Below are 19,025 nucleotides of genomic sequence, written 5' to 3'. Positions count from 1 at the left end.
ATATAATTTCAATTCTTATCCACAATGCTGCATTTATTCAGGCCAGGGGTGGATTTTTTTAAGTGTTAAAAATACTGCATTAATTAACACTCTTGGATTCAAATAGCAGAAACATAACTTGAGCTAACTGAGAAAAGTGAATTTACTGGAACAGTATTGGGACATCTAGTGAAAAACAGTAAGGACAGGGATAGTTGGGCTCCAGAACACAGGGAAATAAATGCTTTGCTTCTCCCTGCATGTTTTCCTTTCTTTGCATAGTAGGTCATACATCCACATGTCTGAGAACATGGTTGCTCAAGGCTATGAGGCCTGATATCCTACATCCCTCCAGAGAAGGACCGATTCTCTTCCCTTAGCTCAAAATGGAAAGATTTTGAGGAATGTCTGATTGGTTTGGCTTGGGTCAGGTGCCCAGTCAATTTTGTTTTTTTGTTTTTGTTTTTTTTCAACGTTTTTATTTATTTTTGGGACAGAGAGAGACAGAGCATGAACGGGGGAGGGGCAGAGAGAGAGGGAGACACAGAATCGGAAACAGGCTCCAGGCTCTGAGCCATCAGCCCAGAGCCCGACGCGGGGCTCGAACTCACGGACCGCGAGATCATGACCTGGCTGAAGTCGGACGCTTAACCGATTGCGCCACCCAGGCGCCCCAGTGCCCAGTCAATTTTGAATGGAGTCACCTGGTACAATCATGGCACTGGGGAGTCTGTTCTTATATATCTGGTATGTTTTGGTGGAGGAGCTCAGCAACTACCCTCCCTAATTTGTGTCAAATATATTTATAAAACTATACTTGGCTTAAAATAGAGAGAAAGAGGGGAGGTACAGTTAAAATGCTGTTGTAAATTATAAAAGTTCAGAGCATTCAAGCACTTCATTGTTTACAATTATAGGAATGTTTGATAAATGTACACTTTTTACATGTATGCCATCATCTTTCTTTTTATCCCTTTATATAATAGCATTAGAGAGAAACTCATGGGAAAATGATCTTGACTGTTCAAGTTTGTAATTTAAGAATAAAACAGTGGGTTTTATCAGTGCAGAAAAAAAGATTAAAAACAAGTTTTTTGGTGAAATAAAGTTTGCCCACTTTCACACCTGGATAACTGACCTTTAGAAAAAGAAAATTTAACTTCTAAGATGTTTTTCCTCTGCTCTGGGCCGTGGAAAGCAGACTAGAGATGAATAATAAAAAAAGGAGACTAATCTTAAAGTATAAGATGCCTAAAATAGGATCTGGGAATCAGAGAATTAGAGGTGGAGCTGAACTATCTTTGTTTGTCAGGCCTGACCACCTCTATTATATTAAGCCACAGGGTGTAAGGTTTAAGAACAGAACTTCCAGAAATTATAATTTTTTGAAGGTACAATATTCTTTCTAAAAGTGTTACTATCCAGAGGGAGAAAATAGCTATGCTAACCAGGAGAAGAATGCTCAGGACTATGTGAGTGGTAGCTTGCTAAAGAGAAGAGATAGTGGAAGGGAGGTTTCTGAGGATGTGTGCACCAGACAGAGTGCTAGGATCAGTCTGTACCCAGACAAGATCGGTTTGGACACTGTTCTCCAGGGACAGGAAATGGCAACATGGGGCCACACAAACATCCCAGGTCAGCAAGTCAGCAAAAGAAAAAAAACATAACCTGAAAAGCACTTGGTGAATAACTATTAAAGCTTGAACCAAATATGAAGGTGAGGTTGGCTGGGGGCCATTAAAGAAAGATGTTGCCTCACTTCTCACAGGAAATCCTTCCTGTTTCTGAGATTTAGTGGTAAAATCAGATACTTCATCTATGCCTTGTAGATACTTTTCCAAGTGTTTTTTTTTTGTTTTTTTTTGTTTTTTTTTTGTTTTTTTTTTTTTATGTAGACAGTTCCTGCCCTATTCCAAAAATGTAGTAGTTCCAGAATCTGAGACTAAAGCGATATATTTTCTTGAAAAAACCTGATCTGTTCATGATAAGAAAAAGATGTTAAAAAAATGGAATCCATCTTTTACCATTTGGAAACATTTGTTCATTGATTTGGTGTATTTATTTTAACTTAGGTCTTCCTTGCCCTCATCAATGATTTCTCCTAGGGATACAAACCTCTTTTCACAGTAATTGACTCCAATTTTGTTGAATTGGCGAGTTATTTGGATTTGTATATTTATTTATTTTTTGCTAGATTTCGCTCTTTTTAAAAGGGTGTTAAGGAAGAATGTCAAGACAATTCACAGAAGCTCATTCTCCCACTTCCTGAACTGTTCCTATTTTTAACTCAACATTTTTTTTTTTAAATTGCAGCAGCTTTCTGAGGCTATTAGGATACTATTCAATTAGGTATTGCTTCTGTGTACACAATGGCACCCCAAGAGCTTTCAAGTGCTCATACAGTTTCAGAAATGTTTAATTTGCTACCAGGGAATAGCCTGGTTCAGAATAGCATGAGGAAGTCAGAAAGAAGAAAACAGCATACTATTTCTTACACCTGTGGGTACTAAGGCAAGAAAATAAGAACAAAAAATAAGAAAGCTATGATTTCTTGAGTTGTTACCATGAAATAAACATTGTGTTTTATTTTCATGTGTTTTATTTTATTTGACTTCAACAAGAATGATTTGAGGTTGGTAGCGTTATTATTCCCATTTTTCTGCTGAAGAAACTGAGGCTTGGAGAGACAGAATAATTTACTCAATGACACAGAGCTAGTAAGTGGATTTAGGACTTGTACTCAAATTTTTTGATTCTGGAAAACATGTTTTTAACCACCACTCTTCCTTAGTTGACTAAGATGGTACTGAATATAATCTATACTTTCCTGCATGTGTCTTTTCTCAAGCTGGGCTAGAAACGCTCTGCTCTAGTTGCCTTTTGAAGTTCTACCATGCTGTAAGATCCAGATTTTATCTCATCTCCTCCAAGAAGACTTTCCATATCTCTCCAGTCAAAATTAACATTACTCTCTCCTCTTAACCCTATAACACTTTGGTTCCATTATTGTTTTCAAAGTCTTCTGGGGATTAGAATTTTGCAACTATCCTGTGACCTGCACTTTAGCTGCAGAAAGTTAATTTTTCCCCTGGTGCCTAGAATACCAGGTACTCAAAATATTTTCATTCTTCATGGTTTTGAAAATTCACTAACAACTTAATGAATGTTTTATTTTTTAAATTCTGGGTTGAAAGGAAGAGTGAAAACGCTATTTTCTTTTGAGAGTGTCTTCATTGCACTTGGTAATGGCTGAGGACAAGTTGTCCAAGAGCAACCTCTAGAGTTACAGGCATTGCTTCACCTGATACTTATTGTCAGCTTCTAGGAGCTGGGACTATAGTGGTGACAGAGACAGATTGTATCACTTTTCTCTCGTAGTTTAGAATCTAATGAGAAGACAACTAATAATAAGGGAGTTGCCACCTAAGCCTTTAATTATATGTACTGTGAAGGAAACGGGATCCTAGGACAGAGTAGTTGAGGAAACGATATTTAAGTCAAGCCTTGATGGGTGGAGAAGGAGAGATCTCTGGGATAAGCAGAGGGAAGAATGTCTTTCGCAGATGGGATAACATGGGTGAGAGTCCTGAGGTAGGAAAGAGCTTGAAAAATTGAGTCATATTGTCATGGCTCAGATTCAAATGTCATGGAATAGATAATACAACAACAATTACTTTCTGGTGGTCAGTTCTCCATCCTGCATGCATGATAGGCCCTATATGAATTGTACGGTTATAGGCTAGACCATAAAATATTTCGATTATTTTAGGAGCCTTAATGGCCAATTACTAAATGGGTAAGTCATGCCTTTTGTAGCCTTGTTTACCTTTGAAATTGTATATTTGGTTCAGATTATAATATCTGACAAAACAACCATAATATTTACCATTTACTGAGTGCTTATATGCCAAGTTCTGTGTTAACCATTTTATTTTTATTATTTCTTCTAATTCTCTGCAACAGGATTCTCAGCATTTTTTTTCTGTAAAGGGCCTAACTATTTTAGGCTTTGCAGGCCACATGGCCTCTGTTGTCAATATTCAACTTTGCTGTTTTAACACAAAACCAGCAATATATAGTATGTAAATAAATGGGTGTGGCTTCGTTCTGGAAGCCACAACCTATATTTCTAGAAACTGAAATTTGAATTTTATACAATTTTAAATGTTATGAAATATTCTTTAAAAAACTGATTTAATCTTTTACAAACATAAAAACTAATCTTAGCTCACAGGATATATAGAAACAGGCACTGGACAGGATTTGGCCCATTGGCTAAAGCTTGTCTATCCCTGCTTTCCTCATTGTCCCCATTTAATTGACAAGGAAGCTGAGGTCAGTGAAAAGTAATTTATGGCCAGAATTGAAACCCAGACTGATAGATTCCAAAGTTCCTGCCTTTAACTCAAATGCTTCATAGCAATAACAATTCTGTTGGGTTCATGGAATAACTTCCTAATTGTTTCTGGTGTATAAATCCTAGTCTGCAACCAGATTGCACGTTGCGGAAGGGGCTTTCTTCTGTGTGTTCTTTTCCTCCACAACGACAGACCTGCAGGAGGCATTCAAAAGATTGAAGGCTTATCCTTCCTTCAAGCAGTCTCTCTGAAAGTGACTTGGAATTATAAGGATCTGGGGGAATACATCGAAATCATATTTCTATTTCCTGTATAGTTTTATCTCCCAAAATGTGGCCCTGAAGATTAATTAGAAATATAAAAATTCTAGGTCCAACTCCCATGTCGCATTTGTAGAATTAGTGTCATGTTACCTGTTTTCACATGCAATACTCATAAAACACAAGAAAGTTGATTTCTCTTCCTTTGTGGAATTAATTGCCTTCTAGTTCTCTAAACCATGGGGAACTTTTAGTTTTTTAGTTTGAAATTGTAGAGTCACTTAGAGGTAAATGTTAGCACTTTTAAAACTAAAAAATGAGTAAATAAGTGGAAAATGCTTGAAAAGATCCATAATCATTAAATAGTACCTGGATAAACAGTGTCTTACTGTCTTGCTGTCTGTCTCTTTTCATCTCTCTCCCTATTACCTTAAAATTAAAATTCATATGTGACCAAGCTGTCCCAGGGATGTATTAACATCTAGAAAATTGCTGATTGTTTTAACCATGAGAACTGGCTTTGCTCTTTAGGGTTCTGATTGTAGCAGACATTTTCTATAAATTGGAAGACCTAAAATATATTGTACCAAGGTTTTGGTAAAAAGCATATTTAAAGCAGACAGACACCCTCACATACCAGCCAACATATCTTTTATAAACATTTTCAGTTTATAATAAAATTTTAAGATGTCAACTTAAAAATGTGTGAGTGGATATAGTGTTTTGAAATTCTTCTGGAGGGTATGATAGCAACAAATTTTGAAGACCTTTGATTTAGGGTATTTGTTTTAAAGTGCTTTTTCTGGGGGCACCTGGGTGGCACAGTCGGTTAAGCGTCCGACTTCAGCCAGGTCACGATCTCGCGGTCCATGAGTTCGAGCCCCGCATCAGGCTCTGGACTGATGGCTCAGAGCCTGGAGCCTGTTTCCGATTCTGTGTCTCCCTCTCTCTCTGCCCCTCCCCCGTTCATGCTCTGTCTCTCTCTGTCCCAAAAATAAATAAACGTTGGAAAAAAAAATTAAAAAAAAAATAAAGTGCTTTTTCTGAAAGTTGGACTTCAAGATCTCTAAGGGTTATCTGCCTTTAGAGGCACATCTTTTACTTGACCACCCCTCTCCAACCTACTCTGGCTTTATGGTAAATGTAAGCATGATAGGATATAGAGAAAATGACGTGCATATAAGCTACGGTAGTTTTTCAGTAAGTCTCTCACTTTCTAGTATTTGCAGGAAGAGGAAATGTTTTGATGTTTGTTCTAGATAGGAACATGAAAGGGCTGTTTTAAAGTTTCATATATTTCAGACATGCAGAAGTATGTCATTGTTGAAAATGGTAAACAGCTGGAGAATATAACTGCCTTGAACATCTGGAGAAGGGAGTTAACTTGATGCTGTTTAGAAGTCTGGAAACAGAGAAGGCATATTTTCTTAACTACAGTGTACCTCAGCAGCATGATGCATAGTCTGTGTGCCTATACAGCAGCCATTCAAGCTTAAAAATATGTTCCTCTTTGCTTATATGAGGGACAAGGCTGTGAAAAAGAAAATAAATCAAATAAGTAGGTTCTCACCTCAGCAGCTGATTGCCACAAAATGGTAGCAAGGCCCGAGGGGAGGAGAAATGAAGTTTGTTGGCCTCAGTGGAGTTTTCTCAAGGGAGGGTTGGTAGCAAGTTATATTTCTTTGGAAGTCGACTTAACTTTACTGTGGTTCAGTGGAGGAAGAGTGTACTTAATAGAGCCCTGGTGTCCCCGAAGAATCAATGCCTCTTCCAATTGGCACTTTCAAATTTAAACAAATTATTGCCTTGTGGAGGCATAGCTTTTTCATTAGGTTTTCATTGGGAATAAACTTCCTGCATTTGCTGCAGGCTGAGTATGTATTTCCATTAATTAGCAAAGCAGGAAGCAAAGAAGCCAAAAAATGAGCCAGCCTAGGTAAGACTCAGGAGTTCTTGAACCTGACTAAAAACTATGTAGGTTGACAAAAATGAAGTTTTAACTTCCACACCAGTAAGTAGAAACTCAGGGTCACTTTGGTGAATTATTTGGCCTCAAATTTTTAATCACAGCATCATAACAATCTTCTTTGGAAACACACTTTTATCTGTAGTTTTAAAAGTTATAGTAAGTTTTCTATGGTATAAACAAGTGAAATACATAAATAAATAAGCATTTGATTGTAAGACTTTAGGCTTATGTCATTTGAACAACCCCAATATAAGAAAACATGAAATGAAGACAACAAATATGTATTCAAAGGAGGCATGAACCAAATTTTAAGACATTTAAAATGTGATTGGATTTACAAATAATAATTTACTTGTGACCTAAGAAAAAAAATGGATGTTAAAGTCATATTTACCACATGTCAATAAGCTGAAAAATGATGACCATTTGGAAATAATTTGGTGAAATTGTCCAAAATTTATCTCTTTCTATATATATATAGATAATATATATTTAGACATATATATTTAGATATATATTTAGACCATATATATATATGTGTGTGTGTGTTTGTGTGTGTGTGTATATATATATGTATACATATATATATATCTCACACAGGAATTTCATAAGTATGTAAGTTTATATTATGGAGATCCACTAAGCACTGTAAATAGAAATGGGATATAAATGGCTAATTTGGCATGTGAAATTGACTGAATCTGCTAGGCATTTGTTTGGAAGGTGTTTGATAAAATTCAATTTCTAATGGTATAACTGCCCATAATTTGTGAAAGTGTAAATCACTTCTACAGATTCCACAGTGTTCTGAGTGTATTTAAGCTGAGCTTAGTTTTCTTGTTTTCTGTGTTTTATTTGGGGCTGTTTTTCTTTTGAATTTTAAACCCTCATGTGCTAGTGAAAAGAGCATGGAACAAAGACAATCCTTCATGACCACTTTAATGGTCCATGTACCATTAAATTTGAGGTTCAATTTTACAATGTGTTGTCAATTCTTAAAAAGTTATTATGAAGACAGATAAATAACAGATTCAATATTTTTAAGTTTCTCAAATGAATGAATTCCTACATTAATATTCAAACTTCTTGAAAAAACCCTTTGTATATAAGTTTGAAGTTTGATATGTTTATTGTGTGCACAGAAAAGACAAACGCTATATGTGTTCACTTATATATTATGTATTTTTTCAACAGGTTTTTATTATTTCTTTGTTATAATGATATAAAAATTAGGTAAGGTTAAAGACTGGTGAAATTTTGTTCTTTCCAAGGTGAGCAGTGAAGCTGAGATTGGAAAGTTATTTACGGGTAAGTAAGAAAGCTCGTTAGCTCATTCTGAATTACATGGGGAAGTTCTGTTCAGGACAATAATGACAGTGCTGGTACAGAAATAAAACCTTAAAAAGGGTGAGTGTATTTGAGAATCAAAGTTTGAAAAGATATAGGATTACTGAAAGGAGTTAATGAAGATATTTAGGTTTTAGGGCTGTTAGAAGAATGTTTCCTGCCAAAACAGCCTTCAAAATCTTGCATCAACCACTGTCAGAGTGTTTCTATTGAATTGAACTTTACCACTATTTCTTTCCTTAACTCAGTTTACACAATCTAGTTCAACTATCATGTCTAAGTCTTTACCATGTGTCCAGTGGAGATTAAATATGAATCCCACTGACTTTGCAACTTGAAAAATGACATTCATTAAACATTTGCTATGCTTTATAGAAATCAGATTTTCTAATCCTCACAATAGCTCTCTTAAGTATATATTGTCATAATCCTCATTTTACAGTTGAGGACACTGAGTCACTGGGAGGTTAGGTAACTTGCCCAAGGCCACACATTAAGAAGTGGTACCATGATTTGAAATCAAGGAGTTCCAGAGCCCGTGTTCCTCATTGCTGTTTTACTTCAGGAGAAGCGCTTGAAGAGCTCACCATCTAGTAGAGAACAGAAAACATATTATTTTAATATGGTAGGATAAATGCAGTCAAAGAACTATGCACAAAAAGCAGGGCTACTATAAAAAGGGGACTGTTAATATTCTCTATGGAGTGGCCTTGTAGAAGGAGCTTACAGGGCCAGTGACACCTAGGAAAGTGTTGAGGATAAAGAGAAGCTTTCTAAGTAGAAAAAGTGGGAATGGCCTTTCATGGCTGAGGGAAGAGTATGTGGAAATACAGACACTATAATGTGAGTTTGTGTATCTACAAGTAGTTCAGTAATGATAAATGTTAACTGGAGTGGGGCGTGTGTGGAGTATCCAAGAACTGAGAATAAAGAGATTGGTAACAACCAGAACAGGTGGATCTTTTCAGCCAGAATGAAGGGCTTCAGTCATGAGTCAGATTTGTTAATCAACTTGATTGTTTATGTGGACAGATTTGTGGTGGTCAGATGGAATGGGTGGGAGGCCAGTACAGGAATCGAACCAAGGACATTACCAGCTCTGGGGTGGGGAGGTAGGTGGATGGTGGAGCATCTCTGTAGAGAATACAAGAGCAAAGAGCAGGCTTGGAGAAGATACGGAGTTTGAATCAAGTTTGTAGTTCAGAATGGGTCACCTGGTAGTATTTTGTATTTCCTCTTTGTCTAGAATTTCTTTTAATACAAATTTGAATATGCAGATACTCTAAATATTGGCTCTGAATGATCTATTTTGTGGGGACAGATGCTCAGAGAGTCAATGTTAAAAACCAGATAGCCTCTCTGTATTTGCTCATCCAGATTTCAGATTTGTCTAAAGAAGAATCAGAACGCTGTGAGTAAATGCCTGCAGCTCTGCTCAGACAGTCAAACCTGAGATATAAAAGGAAGGTGGTCAGGGATGGGTGAGGAACAGCTATAACCTTTGTACTTGGCAACATGCCTCCTTACTCTGAAGACCAGTTGTTCTTTAGCTGTTAACGCTGATCATACAGAAAATTGCACAACACCTCATTTTGATTTGGCCAGTGAAATGCCCTTTTAGGAAACAAGCGGCATTACCAAATTGGTCTATTCCTGGATCAATGCAAATCTGAGAGTTCTTTTGTTGCAGACAGTGGTCCTATCATTTCAGCATGGTCAATTAGCAGAGGTGATATGAAAACATCCTGCTCTGCTCTAGAAAGCAAATAGCCTTTGGACAATTATTAAGCAGTTTTATCTTGTGTTCCTTCCCTGATGGAGTTAAAGGCATTAGGATTTGAATCCTGCCCACACTTACTGTATAGAGCATATGTCATTCTCTCCATCTTTATTGCTATTCATATTGAGGTCAATTATGAGCTGCTGTTTAATGTCACCATGAAATTGTTCAATTATTTTTTCTCAGCATCTAAGCAGCAATCCTCAAAGGGATTTAGGAGGAGTAGTATTAATACTGAAGAATTCTTAGGAAGCCAGTCGTGCTAGATGGTTCTCCTTTTGTGTTTCATCCCTTCTCAATTATGAGATCCAAAATGCCTGATAAGTTGTTAATGAATAACTCAGTATCCAATCTTCTCTTTGGTTAATATTGGGGAAAATAGACATAATTTCTTTCCTTGGTGGTAGAATCGTAATTAAAGAGAAGCTGTTATCTTTGCCACTTTCCCTCCTCCTTAATAACTAAACTCTTCTGGACCCCAAGGGCTTGTGTTTATTCCTAACTAGGGAGCCATTGGGGTGAGTTTTCTTTTTTCCATTTTAATGTTAGAATGGAGGCAGGCGAGATGTAAAAAACATTTTTTTTTTTTTTGGCTGTGAGTCATGGGTTGTCATTATACAATGCCAGTATTTGTCTGTTTGCAGTTTACAATAAAATGCCGTTGGATCTCTGCTACTATTGTCATGATTTGCAAGGAGATGCACAGAGAAATATTTTGATAAAGAAATAAGTATCAGTGCTTACCTAGAAACATCTCATGTTCCAGTTACTTTTTTTTTTTTTTTTCTCTGTAGCCTAGTTTGAGTCTTCTGAAATTAGTCTGATTGCCTGCTTTTAGCCCTGGAATTTTGTTCTCTCTCTAGCAATGCAGAAACAAGAAAGTATTTTTTGAGGTATTTCAGTTTATTTATTTATTCAACCAAACTATTAAGTGCAAGTTGCCATGGTAGGTATTCTTTGGTGAAGGGGAATAACTGAATGAAACAGCCAGGGACCCTCTTTCAAGGAGTTGGTGGTATAATGGAGACCATACACATGTAAACAGCTAGCTGTAATGCAAGGCAGAGAGAACTAAATGTTATGAGGACAAACAAAAGACTGTGGGAGAACAGATGGAGGAACAGTTTTCAAAGAGATAGCTTCATGGAAGAAGAAATATTTTAGCCAAACCCTGAGAGTAAGAAGGATTTTTATAAGCAGCACTGGGCATTTAGGCTGAGGCAGCACCATCACAGTCACAAATGCCATTACAGCTTATGGTTTTTTCATCTTCTTAACCATTCCCCTCCACTGCTTTTGTCCTGATCTTCAGGGTCCTTCTCTTTTCTATCTGTGTACCCATCTTCCAGCCTCATTCACTTTTTTTTTTTTACCTCATTTTCCTCCATGCTGCTGTAGTAACCTTTATAACTCACGAATTTCATTGTCTCCTCTGCTTGAGAATTACAATAGTATTCCATTGCCCCCAAATAAAGAGTGAGCTTCCTATCTTAGTATATGAGACCCACCATGATCTGTGTCTCCCTTTCATGTCTTTGGGCTGTCTCATTCAGGATTACCTATTTGGCAAGCAGACGTTTGTACCTGTTTGTCTTTCTGACTGTAATGCCTTCCTCTCCCTTCTGCCTGTCAAACACTAGGTTTAGTCACTTCTAGCTCTACTAAAGTTAGCCTTTAAGACACTTTTACTCAGCTAGTACTGTAGGCTAGCATGAGTGGAGCAGGTAAGTGGCACCATTCCAGAGTGCTATTTAACCAACCTTACTCATATCCAGTTGTGCCAATATTACCCTCATGATAGGTAGGTTTTGTTTTTTTTTTTCTTTTGGACGGAGAGGGGGTTGTTGGTGTTAGTTTATTACTAAATAAAATTTTCAGCTTTATTGATTATGTATCTTTTGGTCATGTTATGATAACGAAGCAGATACTAGAATAAGTTAATTTTGAAAAAAGAGCTTATGAAAGAACAAAGGGGAACAAGAAGTATCTGAGGGGGATATTAGTAGTTGAAAGTGAGGAGGTGGCATGGTAGAAGATGTTTTCCAATATCCACAAATCCTTTACTAAGAAAATATGTATTTATATGATGTCAGTCTTCAAGTGAAAAATTGGATTCATTCATTTATTTAGTAAATAATTATTGGAAAAGGGCCAGTTATATGAAACTGGGTACATGCTTGATCTGGGGCCTATGCCTGTGTTTTTTCTGTGTTGACTTTTTAAATGGACTCAGGTAAATCCATGCTAGTGATGGAGAGAAACCATGCAAAAAGCTAATTTGGAAACCTGGAATCCAGCTGGGGGGATTTTGTAAGGCTCAGTTTATTTTTTCTTTATGCTTCAGCTCACTCAGTGCTTGACCCACTTGGCTCCTTGTGGTGTTGGCTCTCCTTTCTGATCTATTTTGACTTGGTTACAGGGTTTCGGATTGCATTCCAGTGCCATTCACTTGACAGGTGGAGGGCCATTGCTCTGGCCTAGACGGGCTTGCAGACCCTGCTGTCCCGGACCTGCAGCAACTTCTAGCTCTGTTTGCCCAGGATGGGTTGGGGGAGATCAGACACAGATGTTCAAAGCAGATATGTAGATTATGTGGTGTGACCAACTGGCCCTAAGTCCTGAACTTTAGGTCACTTTCATTGGACCTTTTCTCTAGTAACAATTTATATTTAACCTTTGGCTTGAGAAGAAAATTTAAATTTTGTTGCATTATATAGATGGACTGTTTTGTTCTCTTCAGGAGACTCCATACAAATGCAAATATTCCATTTGTTAAAGGAAAAGTGTGTGTGTGTGTGTGTGTGTGTGTGTGTATTTATTTTTTATTTTTAATTTTTTCCTATGTGGTGATTGCAAACTTTTCTTTCTTGAAGCTTATGTAATATTGTCATCATTCCTCCTCTTTGAGTGCTTTTTAAAAATATAACTTTAGGGGCGCCTGGGTGGCGCAGTCAGTTAAGCGTCCGACTTCAGCCAGGTCATGATCTCGCGGTCCGTGAGTTCCAGCCCAGCGTCAGGCTCTGGGCTGGTGGCTCAGAGCCTGGAGCCTGTTTCCGATTCTGTGTCTCCCTCTCTCTCTGCCCCTCCCCCGTTCATGCTCTGTCTCTCTCTGTCCCAAAAATAAATAAATGTTGAAAAAAAATTTTTTTAAATATAACTTTAAAAATTAATCAAATTTAGGGGTACCTGGCTGGCTTAGTCAGAGAGCAAGTGACACTTGATGTTGGGGTGGTGAGTTTGAGCCCCACTCTGGGTGTAGAGGTTACATTTATTAAAAAAGTGTTTTTCATTTATTTAAGTAATCAAACTTCCTTTTTAGTATATGAATTTAATCTACTATAGTGGATATAGGGGAACTAGGCTGAGAGGAAGCAAAAAAGAATTTTTTTCTAAAATTCTTTTTTTTAATGTTTTGGGTTTTTTAAGATTTACTTTTGAGAGAGAGAGAGAGAAAGAGAGAGAAAGAGAGCATGTGTGCGGGATGGGCAGAGAGAGAGGGAGAGAGAAAATCCCAAGCAGGCTCTGTGCTGACAGCCTCACAACCGTGAGATCATGACCTGAGCCGAAATCAAGACCCAGACGCTTAACTGACTAGGCCACCTAGGCACCCCTAAACTTCTTTCTTTTTTTTTTTTTTTTCAACGTTTATTTTATTTTTTGGGACAGAGAGAGACAGAGCATGAACGGGCGAGGGGCAGAGAGAGAGGGAGACACAGAATCGGAAACAGGCTCCAGGCTCTGAGCCATCAGCCCAGAGCCCGACGCGGGGCTCGAACTCACAGACCGTGAGATCGTGACCTGGTTGAAGTCGGACGCTTAACCGACTGTGCCACCCAGGCGCCCCCCTAAACTTATTTCTTAATATATTAAGGGAAAAGAACTAAAACAATGCTACTAAAGAGGTATATCTAGTGACCCCCGAAGTTACTAATATTTGCAGTGTACTGTACCTATTCTTCAAGACACTGTTGCCTGGAAGTCCCCTCACTTTTTCCTTTTCTCTCCCATATGGAGCACAAGTAATATTGTTCCAGAATGGTAAGTGATGCTGATCCTTGTCCTCATTAATGTTGTATCTAGATAGTCTTTTATTAGAAATGGGGAGTGAGCTCTTAAAAGGACATCTAGTCACCCTGGAATATATCATCTCAGGACTTGATTCCCTGAAACACAGGAAGTCAATGTACCCTTGTGCTTATCTAGTGCCTTCCTGCTTTCTGATGAGAAACATCTTCCATTCCCAGATATGTGATCCAACTGGTTCTTCTTCCTGTAACTCAAGCAGTGACAGTGCTATTCTAGGACCAGACCACAGGATATTCGGGAAAGTGCCATCATTTGCTGGCTGCTAGAAATATTTGGCTTTAAATCAATTTCAGTAAAAGTCCTGACCAAAGACCAATGGCTGCATTTTGGCTTAATCAATACTGGAAGTTAAATACTTATATGGCTTTAGATTTTTTTTTTTCTGCTTCCAGCCTCTTATATTTATGTAATAATAAATAGTATACTTATATTGATGGACATTTATATCAGAAAAGTATACAACTTGTTTTTAAAAATACAAACACCACTTGTGCTCATTGTAAAACATTTAGAAAATATCAATAAGCAAAGAGGTAATTACCTGTTGTCACTTAAAAATACCACTTTTGTGACTATTTTGGTATATGTTCTTTTAGTGATGTCTCTCTGTATTTAAAATAGCTTTGTAAATGGTCCACAAATGTCTTCCAAAATTTTCTTTCTGAGCCTGAGGCCTGATCACATTACTGCTCACCTCAAAATTCTTTACTTGCCTTGGCTTTCCTATAGAACAAACTCAGGTTTTTTTGGTTTGGCTTTTAAGACCCCTCATGTTTTTTTTTTCATTTCCCTTAAACCGTTTGATCTATCATCTGGTCTCTGTCATTTGAATAGGTACTGCTCTGGATATTCGAACCTTTTGTTTCAAATACTCTTCCCCCGTCATTATTCATCTTGCTAAGCTTTTTCAGATATCTCTTCCCTCAGAATGTCCTCAGTTAGAATTGATACCTTGCTTCACTCTGTTGCACAGCTCATTTCTCTCAATATTAGGTATATCTCTTCGTCAGCCTCTGTGTTTGCATGCCATCTTTCTCCACTAGATTGTAAATCTGGTAAGTGGGGATTATCATCCTCATAATTTCTTGCCATAACTTCTTTAATGTCAGTTTCTCCAACTCTCCTGTAGTCCAAATAAAAGCAGGGTCCACCTTCATGGCTCCAACATCATGTTCCTGTTGTTGGAGTTATAATAGCACAAACTTAATAATATTTGAGTCCCATTTATCCTGCATCATTTGCACAGTGCCTAGAAAATGGTAATACCTGAGATATTGACTGAATTGAATTATTTGTTATAGACCACAAATAAGGAGCACGCATGGACAAAACACCAAAGTTCTATGACTTGTCCAAATTCTTTGGAACATTTTCAGAGGAAATAAGCTCATTACTTTGAAACTTATTTGAGTATAAAGCATTTTGAATAGAAATAGAGTAAGTAAATATTCTAGGCAGCAGTTGGTATTACAGGGTGTTCTTAGTGACCTCAGTAGCCACTATAACCTTTTGAGACATTATTCCTCTTACTATTTTTGTTTTTGTTCAGTTGGCTACATCATCACTGAGATAGAATCAATAATTGTGTCATCAGCTACATTCCAGGCAGAGTACCACCCATTTACTTTAGATGACCACTCAATTTTGCCTTAATTATTTTGGGTTTTATTGGTCTTCATTGTCATTTGCTTAACTCTTCCTCAATTCTTGGTACTTTTTCAGAGTTTATGTATTCCAGTTGGATTTATCTTTGCAGGTTTACTTTGGATAGAAAATGGTTTTACTTTTTTTGGTTGCTCTCTAAGTGACATTGAAATATACATACTTCTCTCACTCTTTCTAGGATCCTAATAGGAAACGGCATGTTTTATTTTCTATCACACTGTGCAATCTCCTGAGTCTTTCTTCCTTTATTTGTTGGGTTTTCTTTTAATTAAAAAAATTATACCTGGTTATGTTTTTTCCTTATGTATCATTCTTTTCTCATTTACTTTCTGGCAGACTAGCTGGGAAAAGTTAGTCTTCAATTCTGTCTGAAAAAAAATTAAAAATTTATATTGAAATCTGTTCTTTTGCATTCTTGAAAACGAATGTTCCCCAAATCATTGTTGTCTCATGGGACAAATGCAATGATGATGGAATGTTGGCTTCATTGTATTAGCAACAGTGCATGTAACTGAGGAAACAATGAGAAGGTATGGGTGGTTCTATCCCATCTTCTAAAGACTGAGCTGGCATCTGGCTTCAATGTGAGTAGCATTTCTTGGTTGGGATTATGTGCTACCTAAATACATTTGAATTTCATATAATAAGAAGTTATTTAGATTCAGTTGTTTAAAACACTGTGTATTTTTTCACTGGCTATTGATTCAACATTTTCTACAGCCATTTCTAATGTTGCCAGGCCTTTAATTTCCAGCTATCTTCTACAAGTATCTCTTGAGTACTTACAATGTACCCAACCTGAAGTGGACTCTCTGAGGGGTACAAATGGAGTATAATGTGTTGTAACTAGAAAACACTAAATTTTCTTCGGCATTTTCTCTTCTGTTGCCCTTTTTCTGCTTTCTTACTGTATGATTTTCTTTTCCCTTTCCAAAGCAGACTGCTCTTCTCTCACAGATTTTTGTTTAAAATTGACTTATGCAAAAGGGACTTTCAAACTAACAATGTTGAAAAATATAATTTTCAGTCAAAGTTTGAGCTTCATGTTTATAATTTTTCCTTTTTATTTTGGAATCTCTAATATTTTATCATTATATTTCACTACATATCACTATACACGCGCGCACACACACACACACACACACACTATTTTTGATTGGAATTTATATTGAATCACTTTCTAAAACAAGGTTTTATAGTCAGGTTCTAATATGGTAATAGACTATTGCTGACAAAAGCATAATCAAATACTAGTCTTTGGATTTGTGAACACAAGTTTCTCACAGATTTGTGGCCAGTTAAAATGCTGACATTCTGATGAATTAGAAGTCTGTAGTCTAAAATAAGCCTAACCCTACTTACTCATTTCATATAAGAGATATAGATATGCTTTCAAATAATTTACATTACATGGAAAAATAACATACTTGCCATTTATTGCCATTTTAGATTGATGCTTAAATGACACAACATTATATATCACTGCCAATTCTCGGAATTGTGTTGCATTTGCCAAATTTATTTCTAAGGCTTTATACTTGTACTTTAAGATTTGAAATAACATCAAGTGAGTTCATTCAGATTCATTCTTAATTACTGGATTCTGGTACGACTGTTTAAGGAATGCCTTCTCTTTGGTGTGTGGGAGATGAAAGGTGATATAAAAATCTAGTGTTGTGGGGTAGCTTCTGTGTAATTTTGGCTCACTGGAATGCCAGTTGGGGAATGGCAAAGGCTAATACTCAACAGATGGCAAAGTCCTAAAACCTATAATAATGGCTGCAGTTATTTTCATTACTGTCATTTGATGACACATACAATAGTGTGAAAAGGCTTGAACTGGGTAATCACAGTATATATACTCAAAGGGACCAGATGCATTTCAAACAATCAAACCGGTGATGGATATTCAGGCTGAGTGCCACTTCTGCACATATTCTAGGTGCATTTATTGCTAGGAATTAGAAGCAACATTACTTGTCACAGAGAGGAGCTCCATTTCCCCTTTTAGTAATAACAAGCAACAAAAATTGACATCTGTTGTAACACAGACAGATTATTTCACATCCTTTATGATTGTGTGTCATTATCATGCATATAAATTTAGTTTGCAGATGTTCAACGTCAGAGATCAAAATACCAATTTTGCCTACAAAGGAGTTGCAATGGATATGGAAAACCTAAGCACTTTTGAAAATAGATAAGTTAAATCTTTTAGAGTGGGGACAATAAAAACCAAATGAGATTAGGAAGGAAGAGCATCAAAAGACATCAGAAAGGGATGTATGGAAGTTTCAGAAGATCTTAATATTTCTATTTCCAGCCTTGTAGAAACACCCATTCTTGATTTTAATCTCCAGAGACTGTAGTTATATCTTTTCTCTTTTCTTCAATACAATGAATAAAATGAGGCCATAATTTTTCCTTGAAAGACAGAATCTGTCATTCTGGAACATTAATTAGATCACATTTGAATATTCATAATTTCCCCTGTGTTTAATATATAAAAATAGTTCTTGGTGATTGCCTGTGGGGGGTGGGGTAACAATAGACTACAATGATGCTATTAAACATGGCTTGACAGACAAATTTACATTTTGAGGTGTTCAGTAACATCACATTTGTTCTGTGTATATTTTAGTTTGTTAATATTAAAAATACAGATAGAAGATGGTAGGGAAGGTTCTTTATATTTTGGGTATAATATAAAATGTCTAAGAACACAAGAATAATTATGTTTTACGGAAAACACTTTTCCTTTTCCCTACCCCCAAGAAACCCCAAACCACAAACAACATCAACCAAAGGAAAGAAACCCAAGTCACTTATTTTAACAATCTTGTGCCTGCTTCAAAGGCAATATTAACAATGTGGATATATTTTGCATTTGCCTCTGGGGATTTACCACTCAATATTAAAACACGTCCCACTGTGACATTTTTAAAACTGTCCCTTTCCTCTGCTGAGCTAACTATATAATGGGGATCAAGAAAACAGTCTGGAACAAGCACAGCATACAATCCCTGTCAGGCATTGGAAGGTAAGGCATGGCTTTTGACCCTCTTTTTGTAATGGACAAAAGTATAGAACTGCTACCCTCATCCACACTCTGCCTTTCAAAAGCTTACTGGTTGGGGTGCCTGGGTGGCTCAGTTGGTTAAACATCTGACTTCGGCTCAGGTCATGATCTCATGGTTTGTGAGTTCAAGCCCTTCATTGGGCTCTCTGCTGTCAGCACAGAGCCTGCTTCAGATCCTCTGCCCCCCTCTCTTTGCCTTCCCCTAGTATGCTCTCTTGCTCTCTTTCTCTCTTTGAATGTTAAATAAACATTCAAAAGCTTGTTGGCTTTATTATATTGTAAATTTGAAATATTTACACAAGGTCCTTAGTTCAAATCTAAGTGTGTATCCAATTAGATCAGTTAATATGTATGTGTAAATCAAGAAGTGGTGCTGATGACAATATATGAAGAACCTGAAGGGGCATAGAGTTGGTAGGAAGCTGGGATTAAATGACGATGACATGTTATTTTCCTGGAACATTGACAAAGATCTTTATTTTCTTTTTCCTAGATATTTTTT

At 36.9% G+C, this 19,025-nt stretch overlaps 1 protein-coding gene across 1 annotated transcript in view; it reads left to right on the top strand.

Moving 5' to 3' along the window:
- Positions 1–19,025, top strand: part of NXPH1 (neurexophilin 1) — a 301,946-nt gene that overhangs the window by 159,242 nt on the left and 123,679 nt on the right. The gene's annotated exons all lie outside the window — the stretch shown is intronic.

The sequence above is a fragment of the Herpailurus yagouaroundi genome, unplaced genomic scaffold (genome assembly GCF_014898765.1).
Source record: "Herpailurus yagouaroundi ecotype Mexico unplaced genomic scaffold, PumYag 100, whole genome shotgun sequence".
Classification (NCBI taxonomy): domain Eukaryota; kingdom Metazoa; phylum Chordata; class Mammalia; order Carnivora; family Felidae; genus Herpailurus; species Herpailurus yagouaroundi.
The sequence above is the reverse complement of the archived record's forward strand: the minus strand, read 5'-3'. Positions and strand labels throughout refer to the sequence as shown.